Genomic DNA, 27394 nt, shown 5'->3' with positions numbered 1-27394 from the left:
TCTATTTTGGGCATACTGCATCGGTGAATGAAGTGATAGAGGCATACCATCTTGATGAAGGCTGAGTAATCAAGTGTCCTCAATCGTGCTGTGACGTTAAATCAAGCGCTTGTTGGGAGGCAACCCAATACTTATAGTTTTTATTTCAAGTAATGGTAGCATTTTCTACTAATGGGTTTTAAATTTGCAGGCACATCACCAGGAAATTCTGCAGAAAATTACTCTGCAGCAATCACTGACGTATACAGCGATAGACCGTTTCAACTGTCACGGACCGTCGCATGAATCCTTCGTACGAGGTACGTCTTTCTGTTATTTTCAAACTAGGGCACACGTGATGGAACCAACGACAGATCGTCACATATGAGACGGACCGTCGTCGTGGAATCGTCGCGTCATTAATGAGGCATACTCGACCCCACTCGGCTGGGGTTTTTTAAAAAACTCAACATTTAAAACCCCCAACCCTTCATTTCACCTCCTTCACTCGTCCTCCTATTTCCTTCCCTTTTCAACTTCCAAAATCATCTCCCTCTTCAACCGATCATTTTCCCCAAATTCTCCAAAATCCTAAAAGTCCTCATCTACTAGTCGGAGCTGCTGCTGTGGGTGTCTTCTTGATCACCTCTTGTTCTTCTCAAATTCTCAGGTATGTGTCTCTAATTTCAACTCATTTATATTGCATTTTTGTTTATCAATTAGTATTAGCTGATTTCTTCTTGATATGTTCATTTTTTAAAATAAAATTCTATCTGACCTACGTTAAAAAAATCCTCGAAATTGCCGTGTTAAAACCCTAGAAATAGGTTCTTTAGCATTGCTAGTTTTTAGGTATTTGGGTTAGACCAATGTAGGTCAAAACACTACCAATTCGATTTGGGTCATAGGGGATGAATGGGGCATCTCCAGTTCTGTCAGTGAGTTACAGAACGAGACTCCGATGACGGACCGTCGTATCCACGACGGACCGTCACTGTGTCCGTTCCAACCGCCCTAACACCCCACTGTCCAATTTTTGTCCAAGTGTCCACCAACGGCCCATGTGACGGACCGTCGCGGGCACAACTGTTCTGGTTGTCAGAGACCCTATTCCTAAGGGTCTCTCACTTTTTCTGAGTGTCCTCCAACGGACACATGCGACAGACCATCATCCCTATGACGGTCCATCCTGTACAATCGTTCTTGTTGTCAGAGACCCTTTTCTTAAGGGTCTCTCTCTCTTTTTCTAAGTGTCCTCAAACGGACACATGCTATAGACCGCCATCCCTACGACGGTCTGTTCTGCACAACCGTTCTGTTTGTCAGAGACCCTTTTCCTAAGGGTCTCTCTCTATTTTTCTAAGTGTCATCAAACGGACAACTACGACGGATCATCGTACTCTCGACTGTTCGTCCTGCATGACCGTCATGACAGTCAGAAACCCCTCTCCTAGGGGTCTCCATATTTATTTTAAGTTTCCTCTAACGGACACTTACGACGGACCGTCGTACCAGTGACGGTCCATCCTGCATATACCGTCATACTTGTCAGAGACTAACCTTCAAGGTTCTCCATATAAACATAGTCTAAGTAATACACGACGGACCCCATGACGGTCCGTCGTACTCACGACGAGTCGTCACCTGGTCCGTTGTGTTTCATTGTTACTATAGCAATTTTATTTTGTTTTAATATTTTTTGTGGTTTTGCTTGTCTTGTTTGCTCCTTCTAGTACTAATATTGTTCCTTTACAGGTACTATCTATTATGGAACCAAAACAAGATCGAGTCTACCCACGCGGGCGATCGAAGTCTGTCGCCTTGTCTGCCCGCCTGGTCATTGGCTTTAATGATGAGCGTGACCCCGAGTACGTTCCCCCATGCTCTTGCACCCCATCTCTTGCTGCACGTGCTGCCAGAGCCACACCCAAAAAGGTGGCATCCGGTGTAGTCACTGCCTCCCAGTCTGATGAGGAGCGCACACTGATCGGCACACCTTCTGGGTCAGCCACTAATGAAGAAGGAGCGTCTTGCTCCTTAGGAGTTTCGTGGTCGGAGTAAGCCTACGGATCTGCTGAGGTTCCCGCACCCACCACCGTTGCAGCGTCAGCCTCGTCTGATGAGGCTGAAAGTTCGGAATCCACACCCGGTTCACCAGCTCGTGCTCTCACCCCGGTTACTGACCACCCCAACCTGTGGTGTGTCGACGGGCAGTTTCAAGTATATTCCGATGCAAAGTTCCGGAATGACAAAAAAATTATGACTCGGGCACTTACATTGGAGTGGCGAGTCCTTACGGGAAGTCTCCCGACGATGCCTGAGATCCACAATCTCTTCACCAAACATCGACTGGAGTGGACAGCACGTCCGTTGGGACGTTATAGTGAAGAGCTGGTCCGAGAGTTCTATGCATCCTATGTAGCGACGCTCCGATCGCATATTGATAGGCGAGTTACCCCCGCCAAACAAGCCCCACTGGAGTAGGTCCGAGTACGTGGAGTTCCGATTGATATCTCCCTGCCTGCTATCCGCCGGTTTCTATACGGCGAGAATGTTGATGCTAATCGGACCCCTCTCACTGCCGAGTTTGACTACCGATGGAAGATTGTGAAAGATGGCCAATTTCTTCGTGAGCCATCTCTGGGAGAGACCACCAAGAGGTGGATGGCCCTGCACTTGTCCGTTTATGGAGGGGGTGCCGACTGGTGACTGAGCTGAAGGGGGCCATCAAGAAGGACAACCTTACGTTCACGGTGAAGTTTTTGTGGTTGATTGTCCGCCATTGCCTTTCCCCCACAACCGCTGGTAATATCGTCACATGGGATCGAGCAGTACTGATGGCGGCGATGATAGCCGGGTTCGAGGTGGATTTTGCATTTCTTCTACAGGCAGTCATGCACGAGAGGGCTTTTAAGGTCACAACTACTTACCCTTTCCCATGCATGATATTTTCTCTATGCAGATCCGCACGTGTGCCTATATGGCACGTTGATCAACTAAAGACCCCTTTAGGCACTGTTGGTATCGGCCTCATTAGAGATGAGGCCAATGAGTTGGATCCACGCAGAGTGCCCCGTCCAGAGCTGCCTCCACTTGGTGACAATCTAGCTGATACGGTAGCACAGGCCCGCACAGCTACGCATGCGGCTTCCACTGACACTACCCCAGTCGAGTCTATCCCGGGTAGTAGCACCGCCCCGAGCTCCTCTCGCCTAGCCCCTTTACCAGCTCTGGTCCCGCTTGGTAGGGTTCATAAATTAGAGGCACAAATGGCTACACTTCTGCATCAAATCTAGCCTTGGATGCAGAGGTCTATTACCGAGGCAGAAGAGTGCTTGGAACGGAGAATGGTCCAGCACACAGAGCGGAAGATCGCTGAGATTCATCAGCGCCTTGGACACCTTTGAGTTGCGATTGTTAGCCCGTCCAGCCCCTCTGGTGGATGTGTTGACCCTTCAGGCTACGATCGACCGTCTTCATGCAGATATTGATATGATCTTAGAGGCTAGGGTGCCTGAGTCTGAGGCCCCTTCTGTAGATCCTGCTGAAGACACAGTGATGGCGGCCCTATTCACCACTTCAGAGATTCCACCACCTCCCCCTCGAGAGAATGTCAAGAGGCGTAGGGGTCGAGAGGAGGATGAGGCGCGAGCAAGTAATAAGGAGCGCCGAGAGATAGAGGCTGCGAGGATAGCCTCGCTTGCTGAGGAGGAGGCGCGTCAGATGAGAGCAGAAGAGTTAGCTGCTAGGGCGTCTAGCCCCAAAACTATGGAGATAGAGGGAGGCACTGCTGATAGTGTTGTTGATGTCGAGGACACCACTGAGAGTGTCTAGATTACAGAGGTAGTGGATTCCGGGGAACCGGACCCACCAGCTTGCTGATCGTCGGTGCCTTGCGCCCCAGGTTTGCTTCACCTACCACTCTAGTATTTAAATTTTTTTTATGCATTGGGGACAATTGCATGTATTTTTGTTGGGGGTGGGGTAAATGGAAAGTGAGTGCTAGGGTGAAGTCTGAGTAGCACAATTCACTATCCTCTTTTGGGGTTTTCTTGCCTGTGTTCTTTTTCCCAGAAAGACTGATTACTTTTTCCGTTGAACCGACATGTCTATATCTTGTGTACATAGTTTAAATCTGGAGCATGATGGCTAAAATGATATCATGATAAAATGGAAAATGATACATGACTAGGCATAATAATTGATAAATGTGTGGCTCTAAGCATGACATAGAGGTACACCACTGCATGACTTTAAGTCTAAAATTCGAACTAGGTGTCTGATAATCTGGTAGAGTGATGAGATGTCAAGTGAGTGTGAGGAATATTTGAATATTCCACTATTTGTACTGATATAGAACTTGCCTGGTTAGTCATGCTAAAAGTAAGCTGTAATAGACAATTAGGAAATGATCATAGGCCCTTATTAAATATATACCCATTTTAGCCTAAATAAAAGAAAACCAAATGAAATTTATCCTTCTTTGATCCAAATGATTTGAGCATAAATTAGACCTTTCTTTTTCACCCCAACTGATCTTTTCTGGGACTAATCTGTTGGCCCTGGTCCCTCCTTGGACATGTGCACCTCAGCTTATGCCAAAAGCATAAGTTGAGGGTGGATAATGCAGTAAATAACCTTTTTATGGCCCTGACCCAACTTTGGGTATTGTGTACTTTGACTCATGGCAAAGCCATGAGTTGAGGGTGGCTATTATGAGGAATGCTCTGGAAAGTGGGTTGAAAGAATAAAGAGAGAGAAAGAACAAAAGTAAAGTGACTCAAGAATTAGTTGAAAGAAAAGTAAATAAATAAATAAATAAATAAATAATTACAAGAAATACAAGCAAGAAAAGAAGAGAGCCACTTACACAAACAAAGAAAAAAAGGAAAATAGCAAGGTGAAAGAATGTGGGAAACTGCGCAAAATAAAATGATAGAAAATGGTATGTTTAGCCGATATGTCAAGGAGGGCAAAAAGTCACTAAAGTATACCTAAATATACCCTACCTGACCCTGAGCCTATGTTACAAGCTAAGAAAGTTCGATCGTGATCCTAAAGGTTGTATAACAAACTTAAAGAAGTGAAAATAAGGGCAAGATTATGGCAATAGGTATGAATGAGTGTGAATTTGTTTTGAGAGTGAGTGTTAAAAAGTAATCCTTATACTCAAACTAAAATCATTGTGTGAAAAATGAGGATTTTGTTTTGAAGTGAGGACACTAGTTGCATTACTGGAAATATTAGCACCTCGGTGATAGATCGAAGAGGATAGGTGTTAGTGCATGGTGAGTCTGTGTCATGGTCTGATTCCACATAATTCAAACCTAATAGTGATGTCATGCATAAATATGATGAGATTAATCGGGATTGATAGCCAAATGATTGCAAAGGATAAAACATGGATACTATTGTACAAAGATTGTGTATTGAGTCATAGTGCGTCGCTTGAGGACAAACAACGAATTTAAGTTGAGGGTGTCGATATACCGTGGTTTCACGGTATTATTAATACTTTTTCCTTAAGTTTAGTGTGTCCAAAAGCCTTTTTGTACTAATTTTTATATAAGTTTCTCCTTATTTGCAGGAAATCTGTCTAAAGATGAATGCGGAGGTTTTTGAGCGAAGAAATGCAGAAGAGACCACCTACGGAGCTTGTGACGGTCCATAGGTGGCAGCGTAGTGCAGCTGCTAAAGGAAGATGGGGAAGTCTGACCAAGTGTGGGCTTACGAAAAGCGTGACGGACCGTTGTGTCCATGACGGTCCGTCCTGCAGGTTCATCATGAAGTTCAGAGAAGTAGTCCCAATACCCATATTCAAGGAGTTCAAGTGTTTTGGAACGGAGACCCTCGACGGACCGTTGAGCTTGTGACGATCCTCATACCCGCCGTCGAGGGTAATGAAGAGAGCAGTAGAAGAAATTTCATCAAGTATGGTACGACGGAGTCCATGACGGTCCGTCGTGACCACGACGATCCGTCGCGATGTCCGTCAATCCAGCCGCGTTTTGACAGATTTCCAGCAAATAGAGTCCTTGTTTAATTAGGTTTTTATTTTCTATAAATAGTTCGAAAAACCTCATTTTGAGGTTAGACTGTGGATTATTTGGCTAGGCCCTTGATTATTGTTAGATTCTTGATTATTTTGAGATTCTTTGAATTGATTGTTGGTGATTTTTGCAGATTAACTTTCACTTTTTGTCATCGAAGTAAGTGCATGAATTCTTATATCACATATTTGAATATTGTAATTATTACTATGAGTAACTAAACTCTATAACTAGGCTGTGAGAACCATAGGCTAATAATGAGGTAAAACCTAACTAAAATAACAATTCTAGAATAGTGTCTTGCATGTATTGATAATTCTTTCATTCAGAAGTCTTTTTAACGGATGACAAACATTAGAACTTGCCTTAATGCTACTTGCTGGACCAAGGAGGTAGATAATAGGAAAAGAATTATCAACATAGATTTAGCGTATACTATCTAATAGGCTAGTATTGATTGGTACGAGGTAATAACTGAGTCAAATATCGAATACGATGCTTAATATGAGGTACAGATAAGGGTTAGTATAGCAACATACGTAGTCGGACCAAGGTGCGGAGTGAAATTTTCTAGATGCCGGACCAAGGATTTAGAAATAAATAATTATCACTTTGCATGCAAGATACTAGGAAAGAATTGTTATAGTTAGACTTATCAAGTTATGAACCTGTGGGGAACACGTAAACCCTAGTTACTTTGATTAATTGATTAAACTCCAACATTCGAAGCTGTTAGTTGTCCCCTTTTATTTCGCTAGTTGTTTTCATTTGTTTAGGAATAGAAACCCCCCTTTTTTTTTATCATTTATGCTTTCCAAGGAAGTAATTGACTGAACAATAGTAATAATAGATTGAAGTTAAGTCTAAACTAGTTTCCTCGTGGGAACGATCCCTAACTCACTAGTTGGGTTATTTACTTGACACGACCGCTTTACTTCTTATTTGAGAAGTAAGTTTGAGTGTATCACAGTCAAACTCATATAATTGAATCTTTGCACCGAAGTCCATGTGTCTGTTGTGAGACAAATTCTTGATTGTATTTCTCTTAAAGATTGTTTCAAATTTATTCTAAATTCAGCATAAAGTTCATAGCAATCCCTTGTTATGGTTCTAGGAGAAGGAATATGAAACAAAGGTTGGACTTTACTCATAAACTTCTTAAAGCCTTCTTTTTTAACAAAACTAAAAGGTAGTTCATCCAAAATTATCATCTCAACTAAAGCTCTCTTACATACCTCTTGCTCAAATTTCCAAGTCTATAAATTGTTACTTTGAATATTTAATAATTTTTGAATACCAGGTGCAACAATCGGAGGTTTATACACTTTACACCGATAAGTCAAATGTTGTTTTGATCCACTTGTTCCATTTCTTGTTGTATTTACAGCATAGTATTATTTACAATGTAAGCACTTTGCTATAACTAATAAACCATTTTCAAAAACCTTTTCAAAGTGTTGTCAAACAGGAGATCTAGGATCCATTTTTTTTTGTTATTTCTATGCCAATTGACGGATCATTGTTATTACTCGGTGTATTATCCGTAGAACCAGCCATACTTATTTGACTTTGATCATCTACACCCATATTTAATTGATTTTGTTCATCCACCTATATAAAAAAATCACAATAAATTCACACTAACTAGTAACAAAAATAAAAATTAGAAAGAAAAAAATGAAAGAAGTAAGAAGTCAAAAACAAACCTCACGGCTGCGGGCGGCTGCTACTGCGGGTGGCGGTTGCTGCTGCTTAAAAGGAATAGGAAGAGATGCAAGAGGAAGAGGAAGATCCGCAAGAGGAGAAGAGGAAGAGCTGCAATAGGAAATATGAATATTGAATTAGGAATAGTGACATTACAAAGGGTTTCAGATTCTTTTTTCTTTTTTTAAAAGATTATTTAACATTAATAATTATTAGTTAATATAATATAAATTTAATATAAGTTTTTGGTTTAAACCAAAATATCGAAAACTACAATAATACTTATCGAAAACCAAATTAAAATACAAAAAAATATAAAAAAATAAATTGAATACCTAACCAAAAACCGTAATATTGAAATCTAAATATAAAAAAATTTGGTTCGGTTTGGTATTTCGATTTTTCGGTGTTTATGCCCACCCTTAACTCATGCAACATAAATATATGGTGTGAGATATTCACTTCAACAAATTTAGAACAAGCCAACTCAGATGGAGAGTATACGCTAATTTAAGTCAAGTAAATATCATTATCCCTCAATCCATTAATCTAATTAAATATTACTCAGTTTAGTAGAATCAATACAGATAATCAAAACTAGAGATTAAACTTTAATGACTTGTATTAATTTCATCAGTTATGGAGGAAGGTCTAAGCCAACACATTAACTTAATACTTCATTAAAATTTAGTCATCAAGACCATAAAGAACAAACTCTATCACCACTATATCATAGTCGAGTAATTTTTCGATAAAATTAATTTTTTAAGATACAAAAATTATGTAATAACATTAGCTGGAGGATCTCAAATTTACCAAATCACTGCATAACAATGAGTATCTTAAATTTGATCGTTTTCGATGAACTTATCGAATTCCTGATCAATCGGAGTTCAAAAATAATATCTATCTCCAAAATTATGAGCAATTTCAGATTTCAAACAATTTGATAAAAAATGAAAAAATCTACATCCTTATTATATATCAATTTAGGTTAACTCATCACGTGTAATCATGTACCAAATAAAACAAAATAAAATCGATATAAAGGATGTGTTCATACGAAATAACTTTTTAATTCCAAATAAGAACTTTTAAATCATTGTAACGACCTCAAAAAAATTATAACCACATGGCAACGACTGTTTCTTGCTAGGACCTTATCATTAAACTTACCAACTTTCAGGTTTATTTCCAAATCTATGACCAAATTCAAATTCAAGTGATTTAAACATCTTTATGAATTAAAATAATATGACCTACATTCTTATCACATATACCTTCATGTCAAATAACCATGTGCAGTCATGTTCCAAATTTAACATAAACATAACTAACATAAAGAATGATTTCATCATATTCAAATCAAATTTTAATTTGAAAAACAATATGAAACCCATCTAAACAATTTTCAATGAAACTATCAAATTTCAAGTCAATGAGAGATCTTAAAAAAAATTATCTCCTAAACTATATGACCTAATTTGAAAAATAATTTTTTTTAGGTATAGTTAAAGATTAAAATAACTAAATTCAATTTTCATTAACTTTTAATAATTATCTCATGAGCACGAGACATATTATGTGTCCTTTTTTTTTTAAAGACACAATACCTCCTTGTGTCAAAATTGTCCTTTTACTACATATGAGAATTCAGGATATCAATTTTTTTTTCAAACAGAGAAGAACTTTAATGTCTATTCTCATGAATTAATTAAGTGTTACCTGTATCTAAAAGTAAATTTATTTTTGGGTAAAAACATCTTTTCTAGTATACATTTACACATGACATTTTACACATGATACGTAGAGGATATTCAAACGATTTAAATAAATAGGCAAATTTCATAAATCTTATTTATTAATCATAATTCTCAATTCATATACTGACATAAGTTCATTTATATAATACTTTAAGACTTTTAATGATTCCAAATAAATAATCCACTTTAAAATTTAATATTTACTCATCATAATTTAGTAATTATACAATTTTATATATAGTGAGTAACGAAATAATGATGCTCATATAATTAAACCATAAACAAACAATTATTTCATTAGATTTGTTGTTCTTAAAACAAATGATAATAAAGTCAATTTTGTAGCCTAAGAGAATAAATCAGTGGACTAATCGGTCCATAATAACTAGGCAACAAAATTCCCATTCAATTGTCACAAATCATAGCCAATCACCAACCCACTTGAAAACAATTGCATGTTTGATAATTAATCTCCTTTTCTTTATGCAAGTAAGACAAGTGACCTACTAAACTTCCTCTTGAAATTAAATCAAATAGATCAAGCAATTAGCGATTTTGCAGAACCTTACGGTTCGATCGATTTTTCAAATAAAAGAAAAATTCAAAAGGGGCACCTTTTTAATTAATTCAATTAAGATCAAAACCATTCAATTGACCAAAACAAAAAAAATGACCTTAAATTAATTCACACAAGTTTAATAATAAACTATTCAAGGTCATTGTGTTTAAATGCCCAATTCAAACGAATTGAAGTTATCAAAACACAAATCTAAGACCCTTCGGTGGCAAATAGAATTACCACCCCAATAGAGGACATGAATCTCTTGATACTTTATAAACGAACAAAATATGAAGTCATATCCATAATCGACCATATGTATAACTAAATTAGATTATCTATTTAGATGAAACCGTGGCTCTTGATGTTAGTTGTTGGAAACTATATATGCATAGCGGAAGCATATCAAGATCTATACTGCTTATATGAATAATAGATAATCAATTTTCTTTATGCTAAAAAACATATAATATGTTAGAACACATAACATAATGAAATTTAATTTAAAAATTACCTCTTGAAGCGTGACCGATACCTTCAAGCAAATCTCCAAGATAGAGAAACCTTCAAGCGAATCTACAAGGTAGCTATGATCTTCTACAGTGATCCCAAATCACATCCGAACCCTCTCAAAGCTTGGGTAGGCAAGTATTGGATAGAAAACTAATCATCTTTTTTCTAGGTTTGCAGAATCCCTATTTATAGAGAATTTTTCATTTTCCAAAAAGGACTAGAAAACCTTGTTTTTCTAGAAGACTAGAAAAAACTATATTATTCTTTCTTTTCCTATAGAAATAGGACTCTAAGTTGTAGTTAAATATGGACATTATAGGGACCACATAATTATTACCGAGACTTTCGGTCATGGAAATAACTCAAATTAATTAATTTGAATTATCTAACCACAGTAAATTACAAATCATTCCACTAGAAATTCGTAATTGCACTCCTCTATTTCGTAATTCCTCATTAAACACTTATGTAATTCCCCATGTTAAGATTTCAAATACTAATCAATAATTTAAATTAATGATGAATTTAGGTTAATAATTAATTTTCATTAGAGCACTACTAACTTATTTCATGTGTTGTATTTCATATATTCACTTTCAAGATTTGACACGATGAAAACTTATAAGTTTCTCAAAAAGGCATATCAATCAATCTCTATAACGAGACATGGATTCCATCAACTAACTTAATATTTCACCAATATATTATCTAACTTACCAGACATATTAATAAATCAAAACGATAATTAATATATACAGATCATAATAGTTATATCAGGATCAAGAATATAAGTACATTTAATAGTTTAGATAATATATTTTTATCAGTCAGTCTAAAACAATTATTTTTACTCAGTCCCGTTCAATACATACAAAATGTACTAGCACAAGAAGTTGGAACTATACCATTCCCATAATCAGGATAAATTAGAAATAATCTTGTGCTACAATCGTACCTGATGTCATGTTCAATTTTCATCCTAGATTGTGAACCAAAACTTTATACTTATAAGAACTGATGATATAATCCTCTGTGTATAAGCTAAAACTCAACACACTAAAGCATCTACTATTTAAGTCAATAGACACCATAAACGAATATATGATCTATTAAAATTGAGAAAAATATTTATTTTCTAGTAAATATTATTTCTTAACATATGGTTAATAGTATACATCGCAACAATCTCCCACTTAGACTTTTAACCATCACAATTGTTATAATGTACCATATGTAAACGCATAGTTAATTGTATATACCCTAACAATCTCCCACTTTGATATTTAATCTTAAGAATTATTATAATAATATGTCTAAACACATGATTAATAGTATATACCCTAACAATCTCGCATTTAGACTCTTAACTATGCATTTATAACTTTCACGTGCATTCCTTTATTTCTTATCGATAGAAAATTTACCAATCTATATTCTCTTGAAATTTTGTCTAGTACTGCTTCATCATAACAACTCAATTTTGTGCTAGATCTTGAGAGACTTTATGATCAAGCCCTCCAAGATTGTACTTCTTTTCAGGAGCTTTATCATAAAACTTCTCTCAAGCATACAAAACAAATCAATCTTCGTTATGATTCTCCCACTACGACTAAGTACTACTATTATTATAATTAGACTTTCATGTTCTTGTGTTTTAATATTTTCTTCAACATCTTTCGATATTGAAATATTAAAAACTTTCATGAAGTGTTCTTTTGATTTGCTTAACATCACTTCCACTACTTGAGATAGTAGTTTTCTTATGTCCAGTAACCTTTCTCCCACTACATAAGTGCAATGGAACGCTAATTTTAACATACGCATTAGATGTTCTTGAGTGTATGAATTTACAATTAACTTATTTGTTATTTCTTTGTTAACAAATTTACTTCTAGGAACATCGGTTACTAAAATTATCCTTTTCTATAAATCAAAAAATTATGTTAACAAGTGCCTTATTTTCTTTAAGACACTATACTAAACCATCTTTCATTCCTTAGTATATCCAATTAACACACATATTCTGTTCTTAATTCCTATTTTCTTATTCTCCCACTCAACACATTTGCTGGACAATTCTATATCTGAACATGTCACAGATTAGACTTACTGCAAATTCAACTAGTTCTATAGTTGTTCAACGTACTTATTTGAAAGAAATTGAATTCAGAATATTTTATGCATTTATTAGAATCTATCCAAAAGAAGCAAAATAACTGATAATAAGTTAATAATTAATCTTATCATCTTCATAAGTATCTACTTATTTTCTCTTCTACACCAATCTAATATAGAGTGTCTAGTGTAGACAATAGAAACACAACTGTTGTATAAGATAAGTGACTTATGAGCTCTGCAGGGAGGTTTATGTCACTACAATCAGATTGTGGTGAGTTTATATATTTTTCATGATGATACTTTCATATGTCTTAATTATTTTGATCAGTTTATTGAGATATTCAAACTACCAAAACATCAAAAAGAAATATATATATTCATATCATGAGCAACCATTTGTTAAAATCTTAGAAAACTAGAAGTCACATCTTGCTCGAATGTCTATTTACCTAACAAATCAAGATAGAATAATTTTAACTTATCACTACCACCTTTTCCTTTTTAAGAGGAAAAATCTCTTAGTTAATTTTTTTTCTAAACAGAATTCACATGTTGGTAGTGAATTCACTTTCAATGAAATGTTATTTCCATTCATTAACCAGCCTCGAAGTTCTATTCAAAATAAATAACTTAGACGCTAGTGTATAATAAGTTTCATTTAATTTGTAAGATACTTTTTCTTATGAGACAAATTAATATAATTCACTTCATGAGAAATAATACTAATAAAAGAACCATGTATCAATATTTCAAAAGAAATAAAATATTTATCAGACACAATGATAGGAGAGTTACAAATAAATATATTAAATACTCATCTCTTATCTAGTTAGAAACTGAAAATAAATTCTTTTAAATAAGGTACATGTACAATACATTCTTTGAATTAATATCTTATCTCGTCCAAAAGAAAGTCTTAAGTGGTACTACATGGGTGCATAAATTCTATTGAAAATATGAGAGATAATATATTAAATAGATAATAATATTTTGAATAATCTCGAATAATGAAATTCACGCCTCATTTATACATACGTATTCATGCATATCGAATAGCCAATCGTTGGGATTGGAGAACTACTCATGCAATACACATGTACAATGACCGAATATTCACTCCATAAACTTGTACAACCCTAACTTAGTTGGAGAATCTACGGTTAGTTTTAAGTCAAGTGAAAATCCTTTAGCTACGTTGATCCAATCTTATGTTACTCTATTTAGGAGAGTTAATATAGATTATCAAAACTAGAAGATTAAATACATAGTGACTTGTATCAATTTCATCTGTTAGTGAGAAAGGTCTAAGATGGAACATAAAACTAATTCTTCACTACAATTTAGTCAATTACGGCCAAAAAATCATTTAACGATCAAAAAATAATAATAATTTCTTACTAGGTCATTCTTATGAATCTAAAAAATTTCATATCACTCAGAGTTTTTTTTTTCAAATTTCAAAACTATGATCAATTCGGTTGAAAAAGTTGGTTGGCTAAAATAGAATTTAAAGTTTACCCGCTCAGTAAATCTTGTCATATATCATCATTTTGTGAAAACGATACACGAATCAAGAATAAAGAATAAAATTTTAAAGTTCAAAACGAAAATCGTATTTTTGTATACATTGAATATGAAAATTCAAATCACGCCTTATAGATATTAATGCATCTTGAACAACAAATTTTGATGAAAAAATGATTACTCATGCAACGTATATATATTGTGTAAGATATTCACTTCAACAAATTTAGAACAAAAGTCAACCCAGATGGCAAATATATGTTAATTTAAGTCAAGTGAATATCATTATCCCAAACCCATTGATCCAATTAAATATTACTCAATTTAGTAGAGTCAATATAGATAATCAAAACTATAGAGTAAACTTTAAAAACATGTATTAATTTCATCAGTTATGGAGGAAGGTCTAAGCCAACAAATAAATTTAATAGTCAATAAAATTTAGTCATCAAGACCATAAAGAAAAAACTCTATCACCACTATATCATAGTCGAGTAATTTTTTGATAAAATTAATTTTTCAGATACAATGAGTATCTTAACCACTTGGCAACAACTGTTTCTTACTAGGCCCTTATCAATAAACATACCAAATTTCAGGTTCATTGGAGTCTATAAAAATATTTATTTTCAAATCTATGAACAAATTTAAATTCAAGTGATTTAAACATCTTCAGGAATTAAAATAATATGATGTACATTCTTATCACATATCAATTCATGTCAAATAACCATGTGCAGTCATGTTACAAATTTAACATAAACATAACTAACATAAAGAATGATCTCATCATATTCAAATCAAAGTTAAATCCGAAAAACAATTTAAATCCAACCTAACATTTTTCAATGAAACCATCAAAAAAGTCAATGAGAGATCATAATAAAAACATATGACCTCCTAAACTATAACCTAATTTGAAAAGTAACTTTTTAGGTATAGTAAAGATTAAAATAACTAGATTCAATTTTCATTAACTTTTAATAATTATCTTATGAGCACGAGACATATTACATGTCCTTTCTTTTACTAAGACACACCTCCTTGTTTCAAAAATGTCCTTTCAATTAATACATATGATAATTCAAGATATTAAATTTTCTTTTTCAGACGGAGAAGACCTTTGATATCTATTCTCATGAATTAATTAAGTGTTACTAGTATTTAAAATTAAATTTATTTTCAGGTAAACACATCTTTTATAGTATTCTTTTATGCATGACAATTTACACATGATACATAGAGGATATTCTCATTCGAATAAATAGACCACTTTCATAAATCCTATTTATTAATCATAATTCTCAATTTATATACTGACATAATTTTATTTATATAATACTTTAAGACTTTTAATATTTTCGAATAAATAATCCACTTTAACAGTTAATATTTACTAATCATAAGTTCTTAATTATACAATATTATATAGCGTGAGAAACGAAATAATGATGCTCATATAATCAAACCATAAAGAAACAATTATTGCTATAGATTAGTTTATACACCTGTTGGGGATTCTATTATAGCGGAAAGAGTCTATCATGATTGTCTAGTTTCCATTAATCACAAGAACACCATGGATAATCTAGTGGAGTTAGACATAGTAGATTTTTATGTTATTCTAGGTATGGACTGGCTTGATGCCTGTTATGTGCTAATAGATTGTCGAACTCGAGTTATTAAGTTTGACATTCCTAACGAGCCAGTCATAGAGTGGACTAGTAGCTCAGCAATGCCTAAGGGTCATTTCATTTCATATCTAATGGAGAGAAAGTTAGTCTCAAAGGCGTGTATCTATCACTTAGTCTGAGTTAATGAATCAAGTGCCGATGTACCTTCCCTTCATCCAGTTCCAATAGTAAAAGAGTTTCCTGAATTTTCTCCTAATTATCTATCCGGAGTCCCTCCTTAAAGAGAGACAGACTTCGACATATATATCATCCCAGATACTCATTCTATATCTATTCCACCATACGGAATGACATCAGAAGAGTTGAAAGAGTTAAAAGAATAATTGAAAGATTTGTTGGATAAGGTCTTTATTCGACCAAGTGTCTTACCTTGAGGCGCTTTGTTCTTATTTGTGAGAAATAAAGATGGTTCCCTTAGAATGTGTATAGATTACCGCCAACTGAATAAGCTGACCCTCAAGAATAAGCATCCTCTTACGAGAATAGATGATATTTTCAACCATCTTCAGGGTGCTTCTTGCTTCTCAATAATCGACTCAGATCAGGATACCATCAGTTGAAAGTTTGGGAATATGATATTCCATATATAGCTTTTAAAACTAGATTTGGACATTATGAGTTTTTGTTATGTCCTTTGGTTTGACAAATGCACCTGCATCATTCATGGATCTTAAGAACAGAGTCTTCAAACCTTATTTATATCTGTTTGTCATTGTCTTTATTCAAAGAGTGAAGAAGATCATGCTAGTCACCTCAGGATAGTCCCTTAGACTTCGAGAAATTAATAGCTATGTGCCAAGTTCTCAAAGTGTGAGTATTGACTTAAGTCTATAACATTCTTGGGCCACATATTTTTCGGTGATGGGATTAGAGTTGACACTCAGAAGATACACGCAGTTCAGAGTTGGCCTAGACCTACATCTCTAACAGATATAAGGATTTTCTTGGGTTTGGGTGGCTATTATAGGATATTTGTAGAAGGATTTTTATGTATCTCATCTCCTTTGACCAAGTTAACTCAGAAGACAATCATGTTTCAAGGGTCGGAAGCTGTGATAAAAGCTTTTAGGAGTGTAAAAGATATTGACTGCCGCTCATGTGTTGACCTTACCCGAAGGTACTCAAGGTTTTCTGGTGTACAATGATGCATTGTGATTTGTTTGGGCTGCGTGTTGGTGCAGTATGGAAAAGGTTATAACTTATGCCTCTAGACAGTTGAAGATTCATGAGAAGAATTATCCAACTCATGACTTAGAATTGGCTGTTGTAGTGTTTGCTTTGTAGATATGGCACCGCTACTTGTATGGTGTTCATGTTGGCATATTCACTAACAACAATAGCCTCCAATGTGTGATCACTAAGAAAGAACTCAGTCTCATACAAAGAAGGTGGTCGGAATTACTCAAGGATTACGACATAAATATTCTTGACCACCCAGGTAATGCTAATGTAGTTGTTGATGCTTTAATCAGGTTATCCATGGTTCCTATGTTGAAGAAGAAAAGAGGGAGTTAGCTAAAGATGTGCACAGACTTGCACGTTTGGGAGTCAAACTTATGGATTCCACAGAAGGAGGTATAGTGGTTACCAATGGGGTTGAGTCATCATAGTGTCAGAGGTGAAGGAAAAGCAAGACCAAGATCCCATTTTGGTTGACTTGAAGGTAAGTAAAAAGTATTAACGTTTGAACAAGGGGGAGATGATGTGCTAAAATATCAAGGTAGGTTATGTGTACCTAGGGTGGATGAACTCTAATATAGGATCATGGAGGAAGCTCATACCTCCAAAAATTTCATTCATCCGGGTTCCACAAATATGTAACGCAATTTGAGAGAGGTGTATTGGTGGGAAGGTATGAAGAAGGGCATTGCTGAGTTTGTTGCCAAATGCCCAAATTTCCAACAAGTGAAAGTAGAGCACCAAAGACCGAGAGGTTTGGCTCAGAATATAGAAATTACGAAATGGACATGGTAGATTATTAATATGGACTTTATCACAGGCTTGCCAAGATTTCGCAGGCAACATGATTCTATTTGGGTGATTGTCGACAGAATGACAATGTCATCCCGTTTCTTGTCGGTAAAGACTACCTATTCGACCGAGGATTACACTAATTTGTACCATCAAGAAGTGGTAAGACTTCATGGAGTTCCGGTCTCCATTATTTTTGACAAAGGTGCACAATTTATGAAATCTTTCCAGAAAGGTTTGAGTTCAAAGATTAACATAAGCACTACTTTTTATCCTCAGTTAGATGGACAAACAGAGCGTACTATCCATACTTTGGAAGATATGTTGATAGCTTATGTGATCGACTTTAAAGGGGGCTAAGACGATCACATACCTCTCATTGAGTTCGCTTACAACTATAATTACCAGTCAAGCATCCAAATGACTCCATATGAAGTTCTATACGGGAGAAGATGCAAATCTCTTATTGGGTAGTTTGGGGTTGGTGAATCAGGGTTGAAAGGGCCAGATATAGTTTACCAAGCCATTGATAAGGTGAAAGTGATTCAACAGAGATTGAAAACGACACATTGTTTCCAAAAGTTCTACACAGGAGAAGGCCAATAGAGTTTGAGATGGATGATTAAGTATATTTGAAAGTTTCACCCATGAAGGGTGTTATGAGGTTTAGTAAAAAGGGAAAACTTAGTCCCCGGTATATTGGACCTTATAGAATTTCCAATAGAGTGGACAATGTGGCTTATGAGTTGGATCTACCCCACGAATTAGTGGCAGTTCATCCACTATTCCATAGTTCTATGTTGAAGAAGTGCTTGGGTGATCCTTCATTGACTGTACCAACTAAGAATGTTGAAATTCAGGATAGGTATCCTATGAAGAGATTCCAGTTTAGATTTTGGATCGTCAAATTTGCAAGATAAGGACAAAGGAAGTTGCATCATTAAGGTCCTTTGGAGGAACCAATTCGTCGAAGAAGCGACTTAAGAAGTTGAGGAGGATATGAAGAAGATATATCCGCATCTCTTTGAAACTGAAGAGAATGCAGATCAATGTATTAAATTCTCTTCTTAGTGCTTTATAACACTATGTGTAAGCATATTGTTACTTGCTTTTGTTGTTGAGTGCTAAAATGATATTACTACCCTTAGCTTAGTGTAATAGTTCTCATTCAAGGACAAATGTTTTCAAGGGGGAGATATTGTAACATCTCATCACTTGAAATAACTAAGAACAAGCTAAGAAACTAAGAATAATTATTTTTGGAAATTAATAAAGAAAATTTGGAAAATTTCCTAATTTTAAAAAATGAATTTTTTTCATTTCAAACGGCCTTAACTCAGAGTTCAGGAGTCTTTAGGATGAGTTCTTTATATTGTTGGAAAACCATTAGGAAGATCTTTCCAACGGCTCTGATTTTGTGCATTTTTATGTCGAATGAGAGAGATATGCTTTTTGGAAGTTGGCATGTTGGACTGAGGAAAGTCCACCGGATTTTAGTAGGGGTAAAATAGTCGTTTCACCCTACTGTTTTCTAATTCGTTTTAAGAGTTTATTAGGGGTAAAACCAAGTCAAAGTTCAGTTTTGGAAAAGTTGAGAACGCTTAGGGCTTAAGGAGAATAAAGAAGAGAAGAGGAAGATCATGAATTCTTCAAGAATGCTATGGTTTCGCTTGTGGAATTGGTCGGGGGTGGTCCCAATCGAGGTATGTGAGATCTTTCTGTGTTGGGTTCGTTCAGCCACACACCAACATGTTTAATTCATCAAGTTTTGTATTGATTGAATGATGAATCTTAAAGTTCTTGATGACCGATTGTTGAATCCTTGTTCATAGAGTTGTATTGTACCTTTAGGGGTCGTTTGGTAGGGAGTATTAGGAGAAATAATCCAAGTATTATGTGTGGTATTATTTAATGATATGTTTGGTAGGAATTTTTGGTAAATCCATGAATTAGTTATATACCCTACATGGTATTAAAGGGTGTACAACTAATATCTTCCATTTGGTGGTATTAACTCTAATACCATGGGACTAATCTAGGTAAATACAAAAATACCCCCTCAAATCCTCTTAATCATTTTGTTATTTTTTTGATTTTATATTTTATATTTATACTAATAACTTTATTTAACAAAATTAGCTTACAAATTTTATTATTTATATATAATTTGTTGATTCTAAAATATGAGTTATTTATTCTATTAATTATTAATATAAAATATTATAATCCGACTAATATGCTAATGTTGATATATGAATTTAAGAACAATTTATAAATAAAATATTGTCTCTTAATAAGTCCATTAAAATTACACAGGTAGTCTAAAACAAGTGTGTGTGTGTGTGTGTGTACACACACACACACACACACACATCTCGTCTCGAGTATAAAAATAGTTTAAATTTTTTTACTATGTTTATTTTTTATGTTTATGAGTCTTTTAAAATTTATTTATACAAAACAAAGTTCTATAAAATTTCTCTATAAATCATTATAGTTGTGTGACCTTTTGAGATATTAACTACAATTTATTAAGATGAGAATTATTTATTCTCAAATAATTTAAGTGAAAAAATAGTGAACATGACAATAAAATTTCTATTCTCCTAGCAAGTTAAAAATGTAATAAAAATAATATTCTTCGTTAATTATCTACCTTGACTCAATTACATTAAAATAGAAAATCTCATAATAACTCTAGGGTATAGTTGGAACGAATTTTTTTTGTAAACTTTTAAACCACACACAAAATTAGGTAAGAAACAATGAACCAAACACTTGATAAAAATAGTTCCTGCATTACTAATCCCTGCATTACCAATCCCTGCATTACTAATCCATTCATTACTAATCCCTGCATTATTGATCTTTGTACCAAATGATCCCTTAGTGGTTGTGATTCATGTTTCTGGATGTTTTACGAGTCTAAACTATTGGGTATTAAGGATATTAGTGATCCTAAGTGTTTGGAGAAAGATCCATGGATGTTTGGGAGGTTTAGAGTTGAAAATTGGAGAAGAAAAGTCGGAGATCCCGTTTGACAAACCCTGGGCGCCGCACCAGCCAGAGTGCCTGAGGAGAGTGTCTGTCCATCAGGATCTTGCGCCCCGCGCCTCTGAGAGCGTCATGGTCACAAGGAGTTTCCATTTCTCCCCCATCTTTTTCGTACTAGTTCTTAAGTGATGTTCCTATTATTTCCAGTTGATTCCAACACTCTAAAGTTCATCTAAAAACCATGAAATCATCCACAAATATAAGATCATGATCCTTGAATTCATAATCTAATTCAAGGGAAGTTAAGATCAAAGTCAAAGAAGTTGAGATTCAAGTCTAAAAGTTAAGATGCAAGTCAAAGTTAGTTCCTAAAGCATTCAAGAGTCTTAGAGAGCATTTTAACTTTGTTTAAAGGTTCAAAGCAATGAGTTGATCAAAGATTAAGGAGTTCAGTTAAATTCTCAAAATCTATAAGGGAACTAAGTATCCCTAAGAGTTAAGTTTAAAATTAAGCAAAGAGTAACCAGTTGAATTCACTTCCAAAGAGTTATAAGGGAAATAAGTGTTGAATCCATCCTATTTTTTTTGTCAACTTTAGCTATTCAATTGCTACAAGCAATTGTTAAAAAGGAATAGTAATTGGAGTTAAAAATAAAAGATTTGGTGGTTGACAAATTGATAAGATTTGCAACCATTTTTGACTTTGCTATATTTACCTATGTAATTAGTGACATAAACATGGTTTTATCCTTCCATATATAGAGCATTCTTGCTCATTTGTAGAACACACCAAAGCTAGAAGAAAAACCACTTTGAGAGCAAACTGAGGTATTTCATAGACTATACAAGAAAAATAGTTTGTGAAGATAAATAGAGTGTGAGCGATACTTCAGTAAGGTGAAAAGCAAAAGAGTGTTGTTCCTTTTGAGTATGTTAGTATGTTTGAGTATTGTATTCGTGACTACACTGTGTAGAATTCTTTACTATAGTGATATTAGTGGCTCCTCTTGGCCCGTGATTTTTTCTCTTATTGAGAAGGGTTTCTACGTAAATTTCTTGGTGTTGTTATTTTCCCAATTTATTTCCATTACTTTAATGATATATATTGTTGTGTTTATCTGCATTTTTCCCAACAAACTGTTATCAGAGCCAAGGTTTTATCAAAGTATGCTCTGTGGTTGCAGCACAGTCTGAACTTCCACATAAGAAAAAAATTATTTCGATTTGCGATAGCAATTTTTTTAGGGAAAAACAATGGAAGCAAACAAAAGTAGAATGATTACTTTGAATGGTGTTAATTATTCTATTTGGAAGGGGAAAATGGAAGATCTACTTTATGTTAAGAATTTTTACAAACCAGTATTTACCACTATAAAGGCTGATAATAAAACAGATGAAGAGTGAAATCTGTTGCACAGATAGGTTTGTGGATTCATTAGGCAATGGGTTAACGATAATATGTTGAACCATATTTCTAGGGAGACACATGCTCGAACCCTATGGGAGCATCTTGAAAGTTTATATGCTCGAAAGAATGACAACAACAAAATGTTCTTAATAAAGCAGATGTTGAGTTTAAAGTATCATGATGATTCTCCGATGACAGACCATCTGAATAATTTTCAGGGAATCATGAATGAGTTATCTGCTATGGGCATCAAATTTGATGAAGAAATGCAAGGCTTGCTTCTACTTGGTTCACTACCATAATTTTGGGAAACAGTTAGAACTTCATTGTCAAATTCTTCTTTGAATGGTATGATCTCTATGAATTACGCCAAGAGTAGTGTCTTGAACGAAGAGATGAGAAAAATAACTCAAGGTTCTTCTTCGTCGGATGTCATGATAAATTGCTCCAAGGGGAGAAACAAAAGTCATGGTTCTCCGTATAGAAAACAAAATAGGAGCAAATCCAGAGTCAGACTTAAAGATATTGAGTGCTATAATTATAGCATGAAAGGGAACACAAAGAAACTCTGTATAAAGTTGAAGAGGGAAAATAAAAACAAAGAGGAACCTAAAGAAGATGACAATGAAAATTTCCTAGCCACCGTTACCACCGAAGATCTTGTTATTGTCCTTGATGCGGATATGATAAATATTGCTTGTGACGAGTCAAGATGGGTTGTGGACAGTAGTGCCGCATCTCATGGAAACTAGTGTTAGAAATAAATTAGTTTTGAACAATGTGAAACATGCTCTTGATGTTCGTCTGCACCTAATTTTTGTTGCTGTTTTAGATGACGAAGGATATGTTAGTACTAACGGTGATGGAAAATGGAAGCTCATTAAGGGTTCCTTAGTTGTGGCTCGTGGTAACAAATGTCTTAATCTATACTGGACTACGATATCTGCTTGTGTTGATATGGTGAATGCGGTTGAGAGCGATAACTCCTCAACGTTATGGCACAAGAGACTTAGCCACATCAGCGAGAAATGACTTAATGTTCTAGCCAAGAAGAAATTTTTGTCAAATTTCAAAAGTGCTAAATTAGAAAAGTGTGAGTACTGCTTGGCTGGTAAAAAAATAGAGTTTCCTTTAAGTCCTATCCTCCTTTGAGAAAGACAGAGTTGCTTAAGTTGGTGAACTTTGATTTATGTGGTACAATGAAGACAAATACATTGGGTGGTGCACTCTACTTTGTCACTTTGATTGATGATTGCTCGAGAAAACTGTCGGTCAATGTCTTGAAGACTAAAGACCAAGTTTTAGGTGTCTTCAAGCAGTTTCAGGCTTCAGTTGAAAAAGAAACTGCAAAAAAATTGAAATGTATTCATATTGATAATGGTGGTGAATATTGTGGATAATTTGAAGAATATTGCAAACATCAAGGTATTAGACACCAAAATACTCCTCCCAAGACTCCTCAGCTTAATGGTTTGGCTGAGAGGATGAATAGGATCTTGATGGAAAGGGATTGATGTTTGCTTTGTGAAGCAAAGTTGCCGAATTTATTTTGGGGTGAGGCTTTATTGACTGTTGCACATGTTGTTAATCTATATCATGTTGTTGCTTTGCAAAGTGATGTATCAAATAGTGTTTGGTACGAAAATGATGTTTTCTATGACCATTTGAGAGTATTTGATTGCAAAGCTTTTGTACATGTGCAAAAAGATGAGAGGTCAAAGTTAGATGCCAAGACAAGGCAGTGCATCTTCATTGGATATGACCTTGATGAATTTTGTTACAAGTTATATGATCCAATTGAAAAGAAACTTGTGAGAAGCCGTGATATTATTTTTATGGAGAAATAAACTATTGAAGATATTGACAAAGCGGACAAGCTTGAATCTTTAAGTTTTGATGGTATAGTTCCTCATGATGAAAATTTCCCACACAAGTTTGCATGATGTTGTTGGTCTTGATAATCATGTATCGAGTCAGCATATTGATGTTGATAATAAAAATGATATTGTTATTGATAATCATGTTGCTTATGAAGTTGTGGATGAATTAAATATTCCACCTCGGAGGTCCACAAGACAGCGATTTCTATTCACCCAATGAGTATGTTTTGCTCACTGATGGGGGAGAACCTAAATGTTATGAGGAGGCAATGGAAGATGAACACAAGGATAAATGGATTGAAGTCATGCAAGATGAGATGAAGTCTCTGCATGAGTGCCACACTTATGAGTTGGTAAAATTGCCTAAGGGCATGAAAGATTTGAAGAACAAGTTGGTGTTCAAAGTTAAAGTTGAAGAACACAACTTGAAGCCTAGATACAAAGCTAGATTGGTTGTTAAGGGATTTGGTAAAAAAAAGGGTATTGACTTTGACAAAATATTTTCTCCTATTGTAAAAATGTCCTCGATTCGCACAGTTTTAGATTTGGCTACTAGTCTTAATTTAGAGATTGAGCAGATGGATGCGAAGACGACTTTCCTTTACGGTGACCTAGATGAAGAGATTTACATGGAACAACCTGAGGGCTTCAAAATAGAAGTTAAAGAAAATTTTGTGTGCAAACTCAAAAAGAGTCTTTATGCCTAAAACAAGCTCACAGACAGTGGTACAAGAAGTTTGAATCTGTTATGTAGGATCAAGGCTATAAGAAGACTTCTTCAGATCATTGCGTATTTGTACAAAAATTTTCGGACAATGATTTTATCACCCAATTGTTGTATGTGGATGATATGTTGATTGTGGGTACGAATACTTCTAAGATTGACGAGCTGGAGAAAGAGTTGTGTAAGTCTTTTTCTATGAAAGACTTGGATCATGTCAAGCAAATTTTGGGCATGAGAATTACTCGTCTTAGAGATAAAAGGAAGATTTATTTGTCCCAGAAGAAGTACATTGAACGCATACTGGAGTGCTTCAATATGAAGAATGCTAAGCCTATTAGTATACCTCTTGCTGGTCATATGAAGTGGAGCAAGAAGATGTGTCCTACAGCTAGGGAGGAAAAAAGAGAACATGGCTATAGTTTCATATTCCTCCGTCGTTGAAAGTCTTATGCATGCAATGATGTGCACTAGACCTGATATTGCTCACGCAGTTGGTGTTTTCAACATATTTCTTGAAAATTTGGAAAAAGAGCATTGGGAAGCTGTGAAGTGAATACTCAAGTATCTTAGAGGAAGCTTAGATGAATGTTTGTTTTTTGGAGCATAAAATCTAATCTTGAAAGACTATACAGATTCTAATATGGCAGGTGACCTTGATAAGAGAAAATCCACTACTGGATATTTGTTTATTTTTTTAAGGGGAGCTATATCATGGCAGTCAAAGTTGCAGAAGTGTGTTGCACTATCTACAACTGAAGCTGAGTATATTGCAGCTACTGAAGCCGGCAAGGAGATGATATGGCTAAAGCGATTTCTTCAAGAGCTTGGTATGAATCGGATGGAGTATATTGTCTATTGTGACAATTAGAGTACAATAGACTTAAGCAAGAACTCCATGAAGATACCTTCTTCCAGTAAATGGGACTTGAGGGGGAGATTTGTTGAATCCATCCTATTTTTTGGTCAACTTTAGTTATTTAGTTGCTACAAGCAATTGTTAAAAAGGAATAGTAATTGGAGTTGAACATAAAAGATTTGGTGGTTAGCAAATTGGTAAAATTTGCAACCATTTTTGACTTTCCTATATATACCCATGTCATTAGTAACATAAGTATGATTTTATAAAAAAAACATTCTTGCTCATTTGTAGAACACACCAACGCTAGAAGAAAAACTACTTTGAGAGCAAAGTGAGGTATTCCATAGACTATACAAGAAAAATAGTCTGTGAAGAGAAATAGAGTGTGAGCGATATTTTTGTAAGGTGGAAACCAAAAGAGTGTTGTTCCTTTTGAGTGTGTAGTAGTCACTTTGAGTATTGTATTCGTGACTACACTGTGTAGAATTCCTTACTATAGTGATATCTGTTGCTCCTGTTGGCCCGTGATTTTTTCCCTTATTGAGAAGGGTTTCCAAATAAATTTCTTGGTGTCGTTATTTTATCATTTTATTTCCATTACTTTTACGATATATATTGTTGTGTTTATCCCCATTTTCCCCAACACTAAGTAGTCCCTAAGAGTTTAAACAAAATGTTTTCTAACTTTTGAGAAAGAAAAGGAAATATATTAATCTTCGATTGGCCTCCAAACTAAAGATATAAGCATACTTATTCCAAGGGTGAAAATCATGGCATAGTAACAACCCACATACAAGAGACATATAGAAATAGACATCGACACTCACTGCCTAACATACCCAAATGAACCCAACCAATATCACTTGGATATTAACACTATAATGGGTTTTAAGAAAAACAATAGCTAACCAATTTTGGAAGGAAAAAACGAAAGAGAAAATGAGTTTCAAGCTTAGAATCCAAGAAAACAATGATGTTGTGAATGAGCATGAACTAGACATGAAAATATAACAAATTTATTTAAAATTACTGCTTATTAGAATCTGCTGGGTGCAAGATGTATTTGAACAACACATAATGAGAAACACGTAAAAGGAATTTTCTCCTAACCTGGGTGTGAATGAATTTTTAAACATGCTTTAATTTAAAGAATACAAGTCCAAAAATTCAACTTATATCCATACGAAGTTAAACATATACGCTAGTTCACAATTCCTTAGGCATCTTAGATTATAAAACATCACACTTACTCAAATGTCAAGACTAGCAAAACACAACTTATGCTATTTAAGGTATGAAGTATGACAACCACAAGTAATAACAATATAAAAGGATGTCAAGATACAAATTTCAACTTATGTAAAAATCAATTTTCAACAAATATCTATTGGATCAGTTATATGACAATGGAGAAGAAAATAAAATAAAAAAATGGATCAGTAGCTATATATCCAAATGATAGAGGGATCCTATTCAATGTAATAGTTTGGGGAGGCAGTGAATCCATTTTTAAGATACTGAACATGCTATTTAAAAATTTTCTTAACGAATTCAGCGACCAACTAAGGTGAGAAACAAATACCACCCTAATATTCGTATACGAACTCACTTCGTTAACAAATCCAAACATAAAAAGAGGCTAAGAGCAGTGTGT

At 34.8% G+C, this 27394-nt stretch overlaps 1 long non-coding RNA gene across 1 annotated transcript; it reads right to left on the bottom strand.

The window, feature by feature from the left end:
• Positions 1-7375: 7375 nt before the first annotated feature.
• Positions 7376-10839, bottom strand: LOC138337686 (uncharacterized). Its single transcript, XR_011211084.1, has 3 exons — positions 10570-10839; positions 7736-7844; positions 7376-7640 (listed from the first exon to the last, which is right to left on the bottom strand). It is a non-coding gene; the product is annotated as an uncharacterized lncRNA (long non-coding RNA).
• Positions 10840-27394: the final 16555 nt, after the last annotated feature.

This window comes from Solanum lycopersicum, chromosome 8 (genome assembly GCF_036512215.1).
Source record: "Solanum lycopersicum chromosome 8, SLM_r2.1".
NCBI classification, from domain to species: Eukaryota; Viridiplantae; Streptophyta; class Magnoliopsida; order Solanales; family Solanaceae; genus Solanum; species Solanum lycopersicum.
The sequence above is the reverse complement of the archived record's forward strand: the minus strand, read 5'-3'. Positions and strand labels throughout refer to the sequence as shown.